This window comes from Diceros bicornis, unplaced genomic scaffold, assembly GCF_020826845.1.
Source record: "Diceros bicornis minor isolate mBicDic1 unplaced genomic scaffold, mDicBic1.mat.cur scaffold_55_ctg1, whole genome shotgun sequence".
NCBI classification, from domain to species: Eukaryota; Metazoa; Chordata; class Mammalia; order Perissodactyla; family Rhinocerotidae; genus Diceros; species Diceros bicornis.
In genome coordinates, this window is record NW_026691429.1 from 4,517,660 (window position 1) to 4,523,762 (window position 6,103).

The following is a 6,103-nucleotide window of genomic DNA, read 5'->3' on the forward strand; positions in this document are numbered from 1 at the left end:
TTTCATTTCAACCCTCCCTAGGAACACTGGGAAACAGGCAAGAGGGGAAGTGCCTCTCCCAGACGCCCAGCAGACCCAAGCCTCTTTGCGTTGTATTCTCTGCCACAGCCAGCCCTTTCTGTAATCCTTGCACTGCCAAGTCTGTGCAGGAGCTACGTGTGGGAGCAGCCCACGGGATTCACAGACTCTGAAGGGATCTCTAGGTCTATACACCTGATGACATCCCTAGGAAGTAGATGCTAGAATGACCCCCACTACAGAGAGGGACATGAACACAGGAGAGACCCTGAGAGGGGAGGCCCTGAGAGGTGCAGGGTTGTCCAGGGTGACATCACTGGCAAGAAGCAGGAGCGGGACTGAATTCAACTCTGTGTCCTCAAAGCTGGGGCCCTGGTTGCGTCCAGACCTCCCCAGAGGCTGTGGGGTGGACTGTGTCGGTGTGACTGTGTCTGGACAGGGTATGGAGATGGAGAGTGAGCAGTCAGCAGCCCGGGGGGCCCTTAGGAAGGTCTTGTGTGAGGAGGAAGCTTAGGTAAGGAGATCCCAGGAAGTGACCTCACAGAGCCCAATAGAACTTGGAACCCTGGTAACTAGGCACCCACATCCTAAACACAGCCCCCAAGCGAGCTCACTTCTCTAGCACTTGTCTAGAAGGAGCAATATGTTCAGTTGCTGCTTCCCAATGACCAGGGGCCGGAGCCCCAGGAAAGCCCCCAAAGACCGATGCAGATGCTGGTGCCCCTCTCACGGCCGACGGCTCTGGTCGTTTACCCGGAGGGACGGAAAGGTAACACCGGGAGGCCCAGGGAAGGCCATTCCAAACCAGGCTACCACTGTGGTCCCATCTGGGCAGCCCCACATCCCCTCCCCATGTGTGCCTGGAAGGGCGGGTTCATGTGGGTAGACCACCATGAGCAGGAGCAGTCGGTGAGGTGTTAGAAGCCTTGGGGGGTCGGTCAGGTTCAAAGCCCAGGTCAAGGCCGGCTGGGTGGGATGTGGAGTGCGGGGTGGTGCCCTTCTGCCTGAGGTTTATCCCAAGCCCCTGAGGTGTAGGTCTTTCCTCAGGGGTGGAATAATGTGCAGGCACAGGTGTGTGCCTGATCTGGGAGAATTAGGACCAGAGGGCAGAAGCAGCAGCAAGGACAGCTGGGCAGGGCTCTGATGCCTCTGGGACGGAGCCAGTCACTGTCTTTGCAGAGCTCCACGAAGAAGATCAGCGTGGAGCTGGCGGAAGGGGATATTCCATCCATCTCCCCGATGGAGGCGCCGGTGTCCCACAGGCCTGGACCAGCAGCTAACGGGAGACGGTCTGCAGTGACAGTGATAAAACCCTCAGAGCCACCAGAAGACCCAGCTTCAATCCCGGGAGAACCATCATACCCACCATGTCCTGCAGCAGAGCAGGAGGCAGCTGAGGCCCCAGCCTCCGTGCAGGGAGCGCCATCCCCTGCACAGTCTCCTGTAGGAGACCAGGAGGCAGAAGAGGCCCAAACCTCTGTGCAGGGAGGGCCATCCCCTGCACAGCCTCCTGCAGGAGACGAGGAGGCAGCTGAGATCCCTGCCTCCGTGCTGGGACAGACATCTCCTGCACAGACTCCCGCAGGACTCCAAGAGGCAGCTGAGGCCTCAGCCTCTGTGCAGGGAGAGCCATCCCCTGCACAGTCTCCTGCAGGAGAACAGGAGGCAGCTGAGGCCCCAGCCTCTGTGCAGGGAGAGCCATCCCCTGCACAGTCTCCTGCAGGAGAACAGGAGGCAGCTGAGGGCCCAGCCTCCGTGCAGGGAGAGCCATCCCCTGCACAGTCTCCTGCAGGAGACAGGGAGGCAGCTGAGGTCCCAGCCTCTGTGCAGGGAGAGCCATCCCCTGCACAGCCTCCAGCAGGAGAACAGGAGGCAGCTGAGGGCCCAGCCTCTGTGCAGGGAGAGCCATCCCCTGCACAGCCTCCAGCAGGAGAACAGGAGGCAGCTGAGGGCCCAGCCTCTGTGCAGGGAGAGCCATCCCCTGCACAGCCTCCAGCAGGAGAACAGGAGGCAGCTGAGGGCCCAGCCTCTGTGCAGGGAGAGCCATCCCCTGCACAGCCTCCAGCAGGAGAACAGGAGGCAGCTGAGGGCCCAGCCTCTGTGCAGGGAGAGCCATCCCTTGCACAGGCGCCTGAAGGAGACAGGGAGGCAGCTGAGGCTAATTTCTGCGGCCTGGGAGAGCTGGCTCAGGACCCTCCCTCATTAGCACCTCCAGTCCCACCTGTTCCACCTACTCCCTTACCACAAATTTCCCTCCCCATCCTCCTAATTGTGTTTCTCTATTTCTTGGTTTCTTTCATTGATTTTTTTTTATTGTTTATATCTTGATTATTTAAAATAAATTTCACTTTCATCTTTTAACAGTTTACTGTTTTTCATTTTAAATTGTACACTTCATGAGCATTAAGTACATGCACAATGCTGTGCAGCCATCACCGCTGTATGTGTTTAGAATATTTCATTCTCCAAAAGAACACCGTGTTCTAAAAGCACTCACTCCCACTTTCTCCCTCAGGCCCTGGCAACCCCTAATCTGTTTTCTGTCACTGTTTCCTTTTTTTTTAAAATCAGTTCAGGATGTTTCCTATAAGTGAAATCATGCCATAGGTGGCCATGTGTTTTCTGCCCATTTCTTTTCGCACGGCCTGATAGGTTTTCCTTTTCTGTTTTTATTTGAAATAGAATTTCTCTAATTTGATAGGAAAATCCCAGATGGAGTCTAGATTTGATGTATCAAAGAAAGCCCTTTCGGTAAATATGTGCATAATCTTGGGGTACAGACTGCTGTTCTAAGTGGGACACCAGAGCCAGAAGCCACACACGAAACGCGTTGCTCTTCCTGCGGCCTAAACAAAAGCAAGAAAGGGTAGAAAGCTGGAAAGACAAACCAAGAGGCAGCTGAGGCCTCAGCCTCCAAGCAGGGAGAGCCATCCCCTGCACTGGCTCCTGCAGGAGACAGGGAGGCAGCTGAGGCTACAGCCTCTGTGCAGGGAGAGCCATCCCCTGCACAGGCTCCTGCAGGAGATCAGGAGGCAGCTGAGGGCCCAGCCTCTGTGCAGGGAGAGTCAAGCCCTGCACAGGCACCTGCATGAGACAGAGAGGCAGCTGAGGCCAAATTCTGAGGCCTGGGAGAGCTGGCTCGGGAACCTCCCTCATTAGCACCTCCAGTCCCACCTGTTCCACCTGCTCCCTTACCACAAATTTCCTTCCCCATCCTCCTAATTGTGTTTCTCTATTTCATGGTTCCTTTCATTGCTTTATTTTATTGTTTATATCTTGATTATTTAAAATAAATTTCACTTTCATCTTTGAACACTTTACTGTTTTACATTTTAAATTGTACAGTTCCTGAGCATTAAGTACATTCACAATGCTGTGCAGCCATCACCGCTGTATGCGTTTACAATATTTCATTCTCCAAAAGAACACCCTGTTATAAAAGCACTCACTCCCACTTTCTCCCTCAGGCCCTGGCAACCCCTAATCTGTTTTCTGTCACTGTTCCTTTTTTTTTTAAATCTGTTCAGGATGTTTCCTATAAGTGAAATCATGCCATAGGTGGCCATGTGTTTTCTGCCCATTTCTTTTCGCACGGCCTGATAGGTTTTCCTTTTCTGTTTTTATTTGAAATAGAATTTCTCTAATTTGATAGGAAAATCCCAGATGGAGTCTAGATTTGATGTATCAAAGAAAGCCCTTTCGGTAAATATGTGCATAATCTTGGGGTACAGACTGCTGTTCTAAGTGGGACACCAGAGCCAGAAGCCACACACGAAACGCGTTGCTCTTCCTGCGGCCTAAACAAAAACAAGAAAGGGTAGAAAGCTGGAAAGACAAACCAAGAGGCAGCTGAGGCCTCAGCCTCCAAGCAGGGAGAGCCATCCCCTGCACTGGCTCCTGCAGGAGAACAGGAGGCAGCTGAGGCCCCAGCCTCTGTGCAGGGAGAGCCATGCCCTGCACAGGCTCCTGCAGGAGAACGAGAGTCAGCAGAGGGCCCAGCCTCCGTGCAGGGAGAGCCATCCCTTGCACAGTCTCCTGCAGGAGACAGGGAGGCAGCTGAGGCCCCAGCCTCTGTGCAGGGAGAGCCATCCCCTGCACAGCCTCCAGCAGGAGAACAGGAGGCAGCTGAGGGCCCAGCCTCTGTGCAGGGAGAGCCATCCCCTGCACAGGCTCCTGCAGGAGAACAGGAGGCAGCTGAGGGCCCAGCCTCTGTGCAGGGAGAGCCATCCCCTGCACAGTCTCCTGCAGGAGACAGGGAGGCAGCTGAGGTCCCAGCATGACCCTTTGAAGGAATGGAAAGAAAGTCAAAAGGGCTAAGGGTCAAAACAGTGTAGACAACACTATTGGTCACCTCTCCAGTAACTATTCCATCTCCTCTTCCTCACTCCTAACAGAATCACACTTGGGTTCCAGCAGCCACCCTCCTCCACACATAGTCATGTGCTTTAGAGGAAGACGACTCCATTCTTGATTTTAGGAAGTGGATACGTTGAGACTTAAGTCAGTCATGGCCACCTCTTTTCTCCCTGCCAGTGATTAGTTAAAGAATGGCATGAGTGAAAGCAGGAAAAGAAGTTATTGCATGCTCTAAACAAGAGATGGTGGTTTGGACCAGGGAGTTGTCAATGGAGATAGAGATTTGCACGGAGAAATAAGGTAGAGCAACGTGTACAGGATGTCTCCTAGGTCTTAGGCAAATAACGACCCATCTTTTCCATATAGTCAAAGCCAGAGAAATATTTTTTAAAAATTAAGAGTCTTATGTTATTCTTAATATATTTCACTTAAATAAATCTAATTAGAACTATTCAAGGATCATACCTAAAACATATCTCATCCTCATGCAGGATACTGGCTTCAGAAGTTCATGCAAACTTATCAAGAATGAATGAGGCTAACTAGATTTTGTCTTACAATACAAATCAATGTTTTCTAAAATTCTAACTTATAATTAACAATCCTGCCTACAAATAACATCAATTTCTGAATATCATTTATTTTGCCTTGCCTGCTTCAAAAAATGATTTAAGCTAGCAAAATGTCCAAATCAATTAAAAGCCAAGCCAAGAATAAAGTAGTCCAAGGATTTCTGACCACTCTTGTGTTATCTAAAAATAATTCCAGAGAAATTACATGGAGGTACCTAATGAATTATGCTCATCAAATTTATCAAATTAGGTCTCATAACAACAGTAATGAAGGTTCCTATTACACATACCAACAGACCCAGGCAAAAATATAACCTACCTTGACAAGTTGATGAAGTGCCATTTCTTTCAGAAGGTGGTGTACTTGGACTGTTGAAATGACGTGAAGCTCCTCAGTCCTCGCCATCGTTTGTAACACTCTTTGAGCGGCACGTACGACGACGTGACAACGGCACTTCAGCTTTTTCGCTTAAGCTTTCATCCGCTGGCTTCCCTCAAAGTGAAAGAACCTCTATTCATAATATTTCTAATTAAACAAACATTCATCATCCTCTGCAGCTAGAGTGAGCAACCACTCGAATTTGCCCAGGATTGGGAGGTCCCCCAGGCTGTAAGATTTTCAGGGCTAAACCTGGGAAAGTACCTGGCAAATCTGGACAAGTTGGTCACCCTATCTGTAGCATCAAATTAGGACAGGAGAGAAACACTTATGCTGTCAGAGACATTTATAGAGAAATTATCATCAACTTACATAACTTACAAAAAGATAATAGTCAAAGATTAATAATGTAATAAAGGCACAACCACTTGAGTATTCGTTGATATTGAGATTCATTAAAATATCAAGCAGGGAGGATTAAAAGAAAGACCAAAAGTATATTCTTAGTTACTGCTATTTCCTTAAATGAATCATTCTGGATAAAAAGTACTTTATTATATTTTTTTCAAGTCCCAATAATCAAGCTGAATATATCAACCACATACTTACACGAAGAAGAGACTGTCGCCACGCTAAAGCAGCACAAAGTAAGACTAAGCTTTTCCCACTTCCTGTAGGGCTCTCCAACAAACAATGCTGCTTACTTTTTAATCCTCGGACAATCTATTGACACAAAAACAATAAAAACAAAATCAGTAAACAATTTACTTCATTAGGG